Source organism: Adiantum capillus-veneris, chromosome 16 (genome assembly GCF_014529385.1).
Source record: "Adiantum capillus-veneris isolate H3 chromosome 16, ASM1452938v2, whole genome shotgun sequence".
Classification (NCBI taxonomy): domain Eukaryota; kingdom Viridiplantae; phylum Streptophyta; class Polypodiopsida; order Polypodiales; family Pteridaceae; genus Adiantum; species Adiantum capillus-veneris.
The window spans coordinates 106,839,021-106,853,534 of NC_140946.1; positions in this window are offsets into that span (position 1 = coordinate 106,839,021).

A 14,514-nucleotide genomic window follows, 5' to 3' on the forward strand; every position below is an offset into this window, starting at 1 on the left:
CTACATCTTGTGGCCTCACATATGCTGCTTGACCAAAGCGCCTGCGAACACGTCTATTGGGTTGCAAGATTGCTGCCTATTGGCCAGCGTCAGAGTCCGACGAGTTATATTTGGCAACAACTCGATCTATAATAGATGGATCGAACTCGCCAAATTCGCGAACGTGCTGCAAAGAAACGCGTCTTGTCCGTCGCACATCATGCTTGCAATGATTACAAGGACATAAGATCCTCGTTGAGAGATAGGTGTTTCGGTTGGATGGCCCCACATCCTCGTCACTACTCATAATGAGGGTAAAAATCTTATAACCTGGACAACAAATTTAATCTTCTATTGGCATTCTTCGTCTTTTATCTCTCTCTCTCTCTCTCTCTCTCTCTCTCTCTTTGTTCACACTGTAAACTACCTCACATTCTCTAGTCATGTCCAATCCCCGCACACCTCGGTTTAGAGGTGCACGGAGATCAGAACCACCGGGTTATAATCTCGTCTTTATTGGTCAATGCCTATATTTGTGGGTATAAGAAATCTACACACCCACGTCTACATGATACTGCATGTAGTGGACAAAACCCTCTGCCTCTCCTCTAGCTGTAGCATTTCACAACATCTTAACATCTTTTTATAGTAGATCTATTCACCGTTCGTCTAACTCTAACTTTTTTATCGTAATCTCGAAGTTAGACTCTATTATAAAAACTCAATCCAAAATCTTATCTTAAATCTAACCTAATTGAATATGTGGTGATTCGCTCCATTGAAGGGTAAAAGACATATCAAACTCTTCCTCTCAGCTTTTAGAGCTACAATGCGAGATCTAGAGTGCTCCTCCTCTGACAATCTGCAAGCTTTCTCTAGTTTGCCCATCAGGGAGGTGGTCTCTCCCAGCAGAATTAATCTGAGAACAAAGAGATCAGCACTTGAAAAAATGGCACTTTCGAAAGCTATGTAGCTGTGCAGTAGTTCTTGCGTGGACCCGCTTGCTTGCTTGCACGTCTCTTGGAACTTCTGCGAAGCCATCTGAATCTCCTTAGAGCTTGGGAGCAGCTCTCCATGAGTGCCCTCTTCTTGGCGCATGCTGCTTCGACTTCTCTTCTACCCCCTGCTTGCTGATATTTCATTCTTTGCCTCTAGGTGACCCTGACGCAGTGTTCAAGTCACTCCTAAGCATCTCCGACACAGTGATCGAGACACCGGCCACTCTCAAACGCGTAGGCAGTATAATCCTTCGGTGTACGCAAAATAAACCTAAATCTAATCTAATCTAATCTAACTTTAATAAACCTAAATCTAAATCTAACCTTATCTTAAACGATAAAAAGAAGAAAATGGTATAACCTTTCTATCACCCAAGTGTGATAGAATGGTTATGCCATTTCCCTCTTCAATAACAAGTAAATAACGTAAATAAACCTAAATCTAATCTAATATAACGTAAATCTAAATCTAACGTAAATAAACTTAAATAAACCTAAATCTAATCTAATATAACGTAAATCTAAATCTAACGTAAATAAACCTAAATCTAATCAAATGTAAATCTAACTAAAAATAAACCTAAATTCAATCTAATTTAACTTAAATAAACCTAAATCTAATTTAACGTAAGTCTACATCTAACCTAATCTTTAACGTCTTTTGGGATAGTTTCCTACGACGTTATAACTCTCTTCTTCTTGTGTGTGTGTGTGTGTGTGGGGGTGTGGGTGTGTGCGTCAATAAAAAGAGAAAAATGGTATAACCTTTCTATCATCCAAGTGTGGTAGATTGGTTATGCCATTTCCCTCTTCAATAACAGGTCTTGAGTTCAACTCCTCGTCGGCTAGATCTTTAGGTCTCTTTAATTAGTTTCCTACGATGTTAAAGTAAACTCTCTTCTTCTCGGGTGTGTGTGTGTGGATGTGTGTGCACGCCAATAAAAAAAAGAGAAAAATGGTATAACTTTTCTATCACCGAAGTGTGATAGATTGGTTATGCCATTTCCCTCATGAATAACAGGTCTTGAGTTCAACTCCTGTCGACTAGATCTTTAAGGTCTCTTGGGATAGTTTCCTACGATGTTAAGACTTTCTTCTTCTTCTTCTTCTTCTCTCTCTCTCTCTCTCTCTCTCTCTCTCTCTCTTTCTTTGTTTTATATCTTTCTCTCTCTCTCTCTCTCTCTCTCTCTCTCTCTCTCTCTCTCTCTCTCTCTCTTTTCCTCTCTCAATGTGTATGTGCATTCTTTGTTTATGCATGTGTGTGTGCGTTTTTGGTTTATGCATGCTCTCTCTCTCTCTCTTTTCCTCTCTCAATGTGTGTGTGCATTTTTTGTTTATGCATGTGTCTGTGTGTGCGTTTTTTGTTTATGCTTGTGCTCTCTCTCTCTCTCTCTCTCTCTCTCTCTCTCAAAAACACAATGTGTGTATGTGTGTGTGTGAGAGAGAGAGAGAGAGAGAGAGAGAGGGAGAGAGAAAGAGGGGAAGGGAACATGAGAGTGAGGAGAGGGAAGGAGCATACCTAGCTCTCCTTCCTCTCCTCGTGTGTGTGTGTGTGTGTGTGTGTGTGTGTGTGTGGAGAAGAAAGAGAGAGAGAGGGAGAGCGCGCGTTACCTTGCTTACTTGAGTGTGCGTCGAAAATCAGATCTAAGATCTGAGTTTTCGGACGCTCTCGATTATTTTTTTTAGCCCTGACGGCGTCGCTATGAGCGTCGCTAAGTTACTTGTAATTTAGCGACGCCCATAGTGACGTTGTGGTTTTTCACATTTGACCGTCGCACTTTGAGCATCACTACTATTAAGTACCTCTTATAGTGCATATACACACACACACACACACACACACACACACACACACACACACACACACACACACACACACACATATATTGATTGATCTTTTTCTTTTACCTTTTATTTCATAGCCTCACATGGCTTAACATTTCTGGCATGAAGTGGCCAGAGTCAAGATGGGAGGAAGTCACCAAGAACATCTAGTGCCCACGGTGGCCACTCAATATGAAGGTGTTTCTCTAGAAGGTACTGTGGGAAGCCTTCTCGACTGGGGTAAAGGATCTTGCTAGGTGAATTGGCCCAGATAGATGCTCTCATGCCAAATGGCTAGCAAAGACCTCTGCCACCTTTTCAAGGAATGTCCTATGATAAGTAGCATTGCAGGTAAGATATGCAAATGGGTGCAAAGGAACTGGAAGATACGCTTCTATAAGAACGATCTATTCTTGGGAGGGAAGGTTCCTAAAATCCAGGAGCTGCTTATTGCAACACAAATTGTTAGATTTTTCTATTTCAAACAGGTCTGGAAGGCTAGGAATGATCGTTTATTCGACAGAACCATGAAAACAACCACGTTCATAAAGATAATACAAGAAAGCAAGGGGGCAATCCTAGCCTTTGGAAAACATGAGAACTCTGAATGGAACAAGTTAATTGGCATTGCTTTAACTCACTCTCATAGATAAGGACCTTGCGTTGTTCGAAGGATGGCTCCCCTTTTAGCCGATGTAACAGTGACCTTTAAGAGTTGTCATGGCTCAATACGAGCATGACAAGAATATATAATTTTTTGTGGTTGTCAATATAATTTACTCACCATTGTGAGTTTTGCCAAAGAAAAAAAAGATTTTTTGCATTCTATTATTTTATAATGCCAAATTGAAGCTGCACATGATCTAATTCCACTTAAATTCAACCATTTTCTTTTAAAACAAATGAGGAGAAGAGAGTTATGCATACATTTGAAATTCTATTATTTCCTATACTGTTTAGACCTACCTTTTCATGAAAATAATAAGAATCTTCTTTTCTTTTAGGATTACATAAGGCCTTAGTAAAGGGTTGCATTTTAGATGCAGCAATGGACCATTGGATAAAGCTTGCTAATTAGTGTCACATGAAAATAAGCTTTCTATTTTATTGTTACTTGTAGACACTTTTGAAGGGTGTTTACATTTGTGTACCTCTCTCTTTAAGGAGGGACATTGAGTATTTATTGGGTGCCACACAAAAAACCTTTTACCTTTTTTGTTTCAATTTGTTATCATGCTTTTAAGTATGTTTTTAATAATTATTTTTTATATTTTTATAATATTTTGTACTTTAAATAGTTCATTGTTATATTTGTTTTCACAAAATATAATATGATAGCAAATGTTTCAAAATATTAATGTCACTTTGTTGTTTTGCCTCTCTCAAAGAAACTTCTTATTATTAAATTTCTCTCAATAGCCTGACGGAGGTCATATTGAACTTTCAACTTGTTAATACTAAAGGCAATTGATAGGAGGAAAAGTCATCATCAGTTTTGCAAATTGAACCTTTTCGCAAGGATATGATTATGTTAAGAAAACATCACCCCTTCTAGGGAGCCACACATAAAGTAGGCCTAGGGGGTCTGGAACAAATGTAGATGAGAAACTAAATTTTGATGTTTTGTATGACACTCCATTTCAAATAGAACTCTACGAAGGCTTGCAAGCCAAGTAGGTCCCCGAAGCAATTTTTTCACAAAGGCATTAATTAATTAGTTTGGGGGGGGGGGGGGGGGGGCGGGGGGGAGGCATATTTGTTTTTTTTAGTGCTTAAGGGAGGCCTAAGGGCACGCAAGGCGTATAGCCTAGTGATTTAGCTTGAGTTTCATAGTATCTACGTGATGAGTTCAGATGTTACTCATTAGGGTTGGTTTTAGATGGTGACGTGCATGGACATGCTAATTGGAGATCCTAAGGGATCTTGTGGAGATTCTATCTAATGAAAAACAAAAAGAGTAGAGCCAGTAGGAGACCAAAATATGTCCTTCAAACGATTTTTTTCATTTCTTTTTATAGGAATCAGACGAGATGCTCAAGGTCATTTTATTGAAAAAGGGAAAGTCTCTCGATCTCCCTTTTTGCTTTCCAACTGGCCTCTTCATTAGAGAGAATCTTCCAAGATGCTTGAGTACTTTGAGAGGAGAAAAAGGAAAATTACCAAAATATATTTTCGCCCTAATTTGTGGAAATTCCCAAAATACTCTTCAAATTTCTAATGTTTGTTCTTTTTCGACGATCGAGATCCCCTTTTTAGTGCTTGACATGTAATTTGAGACAAAAATAAGTAGTCCAAACGTTTGGATTAGATGGAATCTAGAGAGATCCCTTGGCTTGGGGGCAATACTGAAGCATTTTGTGTCGAAAGCCTACATAACTAATTCAAATTTTAGTCTTAACGTCTTGTATTAGTAGACAATTGGTCTTCTTATGAAAAGCTACAGTTTTTTATGTCGTTGGAGAAACTTAATCTCGCGGGAATTTTGGACAATTTGAAGGACATTTTGGGAAATTATAACAAAATATCGGGCGTTGAGAGAGAGAGAGAGAGACTCGTGTGTCGGTGGCAGCGCAAAGACAACGTGTGGTCCCTTCTGCAGGCCAACATCGCACAGTTTCCATGGCCTCGAGAGCAAGCAGTCATATTCTCTCTCTCTCTCTCTGTTTTGTCTGTAGACTCTGCGGGCTACTGGGGCTCACAGTGATGAGGCAAAGACGGCGGCAAGTGTGGAGGAAGGTTTGCATCGCAGACGAGGTGGGGAACGCATGAGCATTCACGATTGTCGTGTGCAGGCACACCTGGGTGGGGAGCTTGCAAACAGAGAAAATAGAAGCAATGCCACAACAGAAAAGGAGTTGTGGAGATATTTGGCCCGTGTTGGTAATGGCCAACAAGGGAGAACGAGATGATGTCATGAGGCACACGTAGCGATCAAAGCACCTGCACTCACGAAAGAAGTGGAAGAGACGTCTACTGCAAGGACGGCCAACTCATTGTCTGGTGTGTGGCTCCATTGCTCCGTCTGGTGCGTGAATGTGTCACCGTGTGTCTCTCTCCCCTCTCTCTCTCTCTCACTCTCTCTCTTTCCTGTGCCTTGTCGCCTGGTTAGTATCCTTGAGCAGGTGTCGACCATCGAAGTCAAATGGTTCACAGCCGGCGGGTTGGGGAAAGGGCCAGATGTCCGTCGTCGCCATTGAAGCAGGGCTGGAGGAGATCGGGATGCATGGGAACAAGGGTAGACAAGCTTGTTTTGCTTTAACACGAGCATGTTGGGCGAATCTTCGTATCTAATTAATGAAAAAGTGTAGAATTAGACCCAGTAGGTGCCCATTCATCTGGTTGGGGTTCTATTTCACAAGGCACAAGCAATTTATTTTATATCTTCCCACACTCAAGCGAGTCGTGCAAGCCAACACCTTGTATAGAAATATGGCCTTATCACCTATGTAAAGTGTTGAATACTTTCCACAGAGCATAGATAATTGCGTTGCTCTCGTTCTGGACTATGCACGATTTTTGAAGCAAGAAGCATCCACCAACCTACACACACAAGTACTCAGCTCTAATTGTCTGTCCTTTTCACATCACCTACAAAACACACACACACACACACACACACACACACACCCCTCCGACCATAGCTTTGGAATTCCCTTCACACTGGCACATACGGCACTATGAAGAGACTTGGTTACCAAAGGTGCCATCAATGGCTCTTCCCCTTCTTAGACTGTTAACTTTGAATATAGAAAAATATAATTCTTTAATTTTTGTAAAGCGTGCTCTTTTACTTATATTGCTTCCAAAACATGGGATGGATTCTTACTTCTCTTACCATGACCATTGTGATACAAGACAGGTTTCATAACATGGTTTTATTGTGAGAATGTTATAGAATCACCGCTTATGGCTCTAGGCATTTGCACATCATTGCATATCCAAAATTTCAACACAATTGTACTAACAACATTGTTTTAGGCATTTTGCATCATAAAATTGTGTAGCCAAAGCAAAGTTTTAGACCCTTTGCATAACATTGTAACATTCACCGCTTATGGCTCTAGGCATTTGCACATCATTGCATATCCAAAATTTCAACACAATTGTACTAACAACATTGTTTTAGGCATTTTGCATCATAAAATTGTGTAGCCAAAGCAAAGTTTTAGACCCTTTGCATAACATTGTAACAGACGATCACGTTCAAAATAAGTTCTTTAAAACTAGCTTTCCTTGATTGCTTCACTATGTATATGATAAGAAGTAAAGAAGTGATAGTGGTGTGGATTTTACCGTGTGGTGTAGCTTTTGCTGATGGCTCCATAGGATCTTTCCTCAAAGCTTTTGCCAAAAACTATATGACCTCGCATCACAAAGAAGATTGTGCATTGAAAGATGTATGGAGGTAAAAATGTGTACATTATGATAACAATGGAGAGAGATGCATTTCGTGGATTGTTATGTTGGTGCCCAAAAAGAAAAAACCATACATATGTATGGTGTAAAGTTGACATCGTTCTCCACATTTACAATAATACTATAGGGAACGTGCCTTCTCCCAACACTTTTATCCCCTCCAATGTTGAAGGGGGACTTGTGCTTCTCCTTTGGTGTTGGAGGGACTTTTTTATTGTAAACACATTGTAGTTGTACAAGGAAAAACTCACTACCGATGTTTTATATAGACATGTATCATTCCACGTTGCCATAATGTGGTGTATTGTCCGTGTGTGTATTGTCTGTGTGTCCCTTTGTTGGGAATAACAAGTCATTGTCACCTTCATCTAAAATCTTTTCAATAAAAATGATGTAAATTCAATGGTTTAATGTATACATAATATAATCTAAGAACTTTTGAGATCACATAAAGAAAATCAAGACACGGAATATAAGTTTACCTTTGATATTGGCTGTATGCATCCAAGCACAATCTTGGATGCATCGGCTGCTAGACCTTCCTTGCATTGTTCCATCACCTTCCCACTAGTATGTGTTGTGCCATCTTCATCCCTTCAGTGACTTCTCGTGACATGTTGACTTCCATATTCACTTTTTCTATCATGCCTACCATTACGTGCACTACTTTTGATGTTCGTGGTCTTAGGGTAGGTTGAATTTGCCCGATTGTCTGTCAAAAAGCTCACACACATACACATACACATACACAAACTCACAGTCTTTAGGGTGCCCCTAAGACTGTGATGATGGGGTGCCCCAAAGATATGTATGCCAGATGATGGGGTGCCCCATCATCTAGCATACATACCAATCAAAGCACGCCCAAGCACGACATCTTTCTCCACCAAGAGCCCCTAAGCACGATATCTTTCTGTAAGAGCACTCGCTTCACATCTACTAAAAACAACCCAACGCTTCTTGACCTTACCTCTGTTGGGCATATCCCCGCCATCAGAGCATTCCAAGAGATGGTATTTTGGAGAGAAAGCACGTCGAGCACTTTTTGTGCTTTATAAAATACAAAGTATTTGGCATACATGTCGAGCAAGGCAGTGCCAACCATGACGTTTTATGTCAAACAACCTCTGACTAACAAGATCATCGTGAACTCTTTTGCCCTTACCAACATCTTGCATGATGCGAGATACCTTCAAGATGCATATGTAGGTGATTTCATCTAGCTTGATGTCCTCTCTTCACATCTGCGTAAAACAGTCTAGAGATTCCTGGCCCTGCGCATATCCCACAATCAATGCACTCCAAGAGACAAGATTCCAGATAGGAAGCTAGTCCAACCGTTATTGATTCTCTCTCTCTCTCTCTCTCTCTCTCTCTAAATCTAAGTCTTACTAGCCATACTTTATTGGGCATATCCTACAATCTAAATCTTACTAGCCATACTTTATTGGGCATATCCTACAATCCATGCACTTCAAGAGACAAGATTTTGAACAGAAAGCTTTGCTAATTCTCTCTCTCTCTCTCTCTCTCTCTCTCTCTCTCTCTCTCTCTCTCTCTCTCTCCCCCCCCGCCCCCAATTCTTGCATGGGCATAGGCTGCTAGTAATGTTGTCCAAGGGATACTACTTGTCATATAAATGTGTGTGAGAAGAAACATAAATAGTGTGCCAGATGAATCCCCCAATGAAGCTATCCAGATAGCGAGAAATCTACATGGGGCACCTGTCATGGCATCATATTGAAACACACAAGCACTCTTCCATGCATACTGTGTAATAAGTGATTGCTCTGCCATGTATTCTGCAATATGCTAGTGCTCACTTCCATGCCTTTGCTTCCCCTCTCACTCAAGTAGGCAGAACCTTTCACTGTCAAATAAGAAACAACAATTCATAATCAACAATACATGGCATGCCTATCGAATGTCATTGCACTTCTAGTTCAAACAAAATCTATACCAACAATATGCATTTTGCAGTAGGTTATTTACTTCTCTTCCCCTCTTGCTTCTAGACAATAGAAGCATGCCATAAAGCTTGAATGACCCTTGTAGGATGACAGTTGACTCCATGATCCATGCTCCACATCATAGAGAAGGGGAACATTGTAAAGTTCTTCCTTATACTCATCCATATAATCAACAACCGTCATACATATATGCCTTCCATCGGTAGCAAAGGAGATGTCACGCTCACTAAGAAAATATGCATGGTATGGTTCAGCAGGCTCTTTGGCGCATCACCATCTTGTTGTCAACTACACCGAGCATGCTTTAAAACAATCATTCTAAACATGAAGCTTACATACAAGCATCCTCTCTACTAGGGGTGACCCAACACTAAATGCTACAATAACATCTCCTCTCAACTTCTCGAGAAAAGAGGGCATGCAAGTGCTAATGTGGTTTAGAGAATTTGGAGTAGGCACCTTTTTACAACTCCATGTATCTGACTTTGTGTGGTAGCCATAGAGCATACACCTACCTTCAACACTTCAGTAGAAAGGATAAAAAAACAAGTCAATATTGATGATGTCATTTCTTGTGATGATCATGGGTTCAAGAATCTTCCAAGACCCCCTCTTAGAATCATAAACATGTGCTTATGCGGGCCTTGATTGTAACACACAAGGAGACAAAACCACCATGTCTTACTTGCTTGCTTGTACATTTAGAACTGCTGATTGAATTCTACAATTGTATTTACTTTACCTAGCTATGTTAGATTATTCTGGTTTAGATTATGTATGCATGCCTTTTTGAAGTTGCATAGATTTGCTCCTATACTTGATTCTTTAAATAGGGCCTTGTCCACAAGTTCACAAGGAAAAAGATTTGCACACTTTGGCGGTGTTTTTTTTCCCATTACAATTGTATGTTTCAAAGGATCCGTCCATTGCTTTGATTAATTATGTGTCTATGACACTTGGATGTGATGCTTATTCGGATGGAATTAACGTGGAAAGCTTGTATATTTTATGCAATTTACAATTGTTCATAGGGTAAGGATCCATTTATGCCTGCTACTTCTATGTCTACCTTTGTAGATTTCAAAGAATACGGTCGTGGGCTTCTGCATGAGCTTTTGGAGAACACTAATTGTAATATAGGCCTCATATATTTGAAAGAAATCTGCCTGCATTGTCGGAGTTTCTTTTTGTAGGTCATATACATTCTCTAATGAGCTCTAGATAGTATAGTCTATTTAGCCTTTACCCAGTTACTTTGACTTGCATACTCATATAAACTCTTAGATTTTGTTTAACAAAACTCTCCTATTTATTCAGTAGTGCTTTCAAAGACACAAACGGAAAACTCTTACCTTAATCATGGCTTTACTATATAAAGTTAAAAAGACCTGGTGTATCGCTCTAGCCAATTGCCCATTTACACAAAACCAAAAATTGACTTTACTTTTATGTGTAAAGAAATATTTTGGATCATTCATGTAACATTGTGTTAATTTATTGCATACTTAAAACAAAAAGAAGCTCTATTGTTTGCTTTACATGTTAGTTTTCACCTAACTAAGTTGTTTAGCCAAACAAGAAATGCCTCTAAAATACATAATATGGGTGAAAGCATGTATAAGTGGCAGCAAAAAGGAGTGTCTTAGACACACACCCCTTTGGGAGGAGAGAGAGGGGTTTTCCTTGCTTAAATTTAAAATATGAGAGCAAAAATTAAAAACCTTCTTGGTAGAGTGGGAAGGGAGAAATGAGGCGGACTTGAAAATGCTAAAGATAGAGTAAATAGAAATAAGACATAATACCATTAAGGAAAAGGCGTGCCCATTAAATGTTGCTGAATATTCTCTCTCTCTTGCATCCCTCTTGCACTTGTTCACTTAGCCTCTCCCTCCATAGCATCTTCCACCACGCAATCTATAGGCCTAGCATCTCTCTCTCTCTCTCTCTCTCTCTCTCTCTCTCTCTCTCTCTCCCCAAATAGCATCCACTTCTTGCCTACATAGGATGCCTATCTTCATGTCTGCGCAAGCTGTTCATGAGTACTATTTCTCTCTCTCTCTCTCTCTCTCTCTCTCTCTCTCTCTCTCTCTCTCTCTCTCTCTCTCTTTCCCCATAATTATTATGGTTGTGCTTTAATGACCTTCTTTGCTATAAGCTAAGCCACATAGCTGCCTCATAACATGCTCCACATGGAATCTCATGGTGAATAGAATGGCAATATAGGTTTCGTATATCTTCCTCCATTTTCTATCACACAACGCATCCCGAGGGAACTTCTGCGTGGTCTACAAGACTACTGGGTTGCAAAGAAGATGGAACAAAGAATAGGATGGTGCAGAGACATGAGGATGGTGACATTGACGAGTGAGAGGCAAAGAGAATTTGAAAGGTATTTTCCCAGTGCTGGCACAAACAAATAAACGGGCTCTCCGAGGGCCTTCAAATGAAGATTCTACAACACTTCCTTCGTCATCCAAATGTTCTTAGTGTTGCAGCACACGTTAGGGATAGTTGAGAGAGTCATTTTCTCTCACAATTGTCATACCTTATCTAATTTGAAGACACACCATTCAAATAATGAGTTATTTTTAAAGCGGGAAACTGTCATGGTATGCCTCAATGGGCATGTGGTGGAGACAATGAAATAAGCGGTAGAGATGTTGCCAAAGCTTTAAGCCTCCATCAAAGGAATGTCATTGCTGCCATTGTTTGGTTGTATAATGAAGGAGAGGAAAAGGGTCACTTCCTTTGGATGCTTGTCACCGTCAAATGCACAAGGCAAGCATCATCACCATCAAAATTAAGGAAATCTTGTTTCAGTTCTAGTTGGTAAAAATCCAGAAAGATGTCGTTCAAAAGAGGATAGGAAAGAGTGCACATGTGTTGCATCTAGTTCATCTAATCAATTTGCCTCAGGTATATCCACCTCGAACATGTTGAGAGTGTGTAATAGTGGTTTACTAAGTGCTTGACCATGCTTCCAAATGTTTCCAAGTGCCCGACAACTCATTATAGTGCTTTAGTGCTTTACATAGCTTTGCAAGTGATTTGCAATGCTTCTGAGTGCTCTATGGTGCGTCCAAGAAATTCAACGTTAAACAAGTGCATCTTAATGCTTCTAAGCACTTTTAGACCACTTAACCATGCTCTGTAGTTCTCGATAGACTTTTACAAGTGATTACAAGTACAAGTGCTTATGAGTGGCTCATAACGCTTCTAAGTAGTTCCATGTCATTCCAAGTGCATCTAAATGTTTTTGTGTGCCTTTGTGTGCTTCTAGGTTCTTATGAGTGCTTCATAGTGATTCTAAGTGCTTCCATGTAAGGACATGGGTCCTATGGGCAAGGCCACCGGCATGGCTAGATAGTGTGTACGCTAGGGGGAGGCTATAAGATAGCACGGTTGGGTGGAGACTAGCACACGCACTATCACCGTCCTTTCACTGGTATCTGAGCTATTCTTGGGAGGAGGCTAAAAGCGGCTTGCATGTGCGTGCGACACTCTGCTTCTCTCCCATGTCTCACAGACAACGACGTCTCCGCTGTGCAGCAAAAGAAGACATGCATACTTTTCCGTGCACAACACGTGGACAGACAGCGACAATCGACCGCTGTGCGCTCCTTGCCGCACTGTCGAAGCAAGGGACTTGCCGATACACCGTGTGCGAGCCGTAGACGGCTCCAAGCACACAACAAGCCTAAACTAGCAAGCTCAAGAGAGCAAAGGGTGTGTCACTCACCGCTCTACGCTCGCCTTCGTGGTGGATTCCTCGCCGCGATGAAGAAGAAGCTGCAGTCGTGCCGCGCTCAACCGCCTCGCCGCCGTCGTGCCTTCGTAATGCTCGATCGCACACACACTCTCCCTCTCTCTCTCTCTCTCACACACACACACACAAGGAGGTGAAGAAGAAGAAGATGGAGATGGAGATGGAGCAAGAGCACTCTTCTATTGCACAAATGAGAGAATGAGTAAAAATTAGGTTTAGTTGGCTTTTATATGAGCTCACCCCATTCACACTTGGGCGCCCATGCTTAGCCAACTAATCCCTTGAATGTCCCAGTTAGAGTGCGCCTCTCATCGGCGATCACTCTTATCCTTTTCCTATTGGTCCGACAAGCCCGGTACCTGACTCTAAATAATACAACGTTTATAGATCATAGGGTGTCCGTGTGCCGTGAGGGTTAACATGTCCCCCTTCCTGATGTAGATTCCGTCCTCGGAAGCTATTGAGTTGAAGCTGGTTCGTCGAGGTGGAAGAGCATTTGAGATGAATGTCCTTAGCCTTCTTCAGTCACTGCAAAATCAAACAACATTGGCACAGTAATGGCATTCTCTTAAAAAGCATATGCAGTTTTAGGTAGACAAATTGATTGGTAAAAGAATTTCAAACAATTTGTTAGCAATGAACATTAAATTGCAATGTAATCAAATGCATAAACAGATGTAAAGGTTAAAAATTAAACAAGTCTGGGGTCACTAATTTAACGGTCAAAAGGCACTAGAGATTGAATATTAATACCATGGGTAAGCTTCTTAATTTTCTGTGGTCAATTAAGTTGTTTAATCGCGAGAGCCAAGTATTCATGTTCGAGGGCTGACTAGAGGCTATATCTAGAAAACCTTGTAGTTAAGCTACCATAAAAGGAATTTCTCATGAAATCATCGCCTGACTGATTACTTTTTCTTTGACCCCCCAAAGTCTTTTCACATTGATTCAATTATGATGTGTGTGCTTATTTTGTATGCCTTGGGTTTTTTGCTTTTCAAGGAAAAGCGCCCACACTGGGAACCTCTAGGGCTCTAGTACCATAGGCGATACATGTGAGTGAAGTACCAATTTAAGCAGGGATTTCTCTTCCAGCTTAAAATTTTACATTGTGGCACTTTGATTTTTTGCTTGTTCATTTTCAGCATTTAAATTTTGTAACTTTGGGGGGTCATATAACACTGTTACCCTCCCCAGGCTCATCACATTAGTAAACTCCCTTTATAATACTTAAGCTAAAGGTCAATAGGGTTAAGCCCACTAGAAAGCCCTAGTACATTTCACACAATGCTGCCTAAATCGGATTAAGAACCTAAGTAACCATTAATTATTAGGAAGGCATTCCTCATGGTATTAAGAGACGATTTCTAATAGCTAGCTTGGTCAAACTAGCTTAGTCGGACTGCTTGATTTTTAAACCTAGACAAGTGATTATGACAAAACATTACATTGAATTAAATGTTTGATAGTAAGCAAATGCGCTGAATATTACGCTACCAATCACAATCAAAGCAGACAAACATGGATGCAAAAAGATAAGGGCAATGCTAATGGACATAAA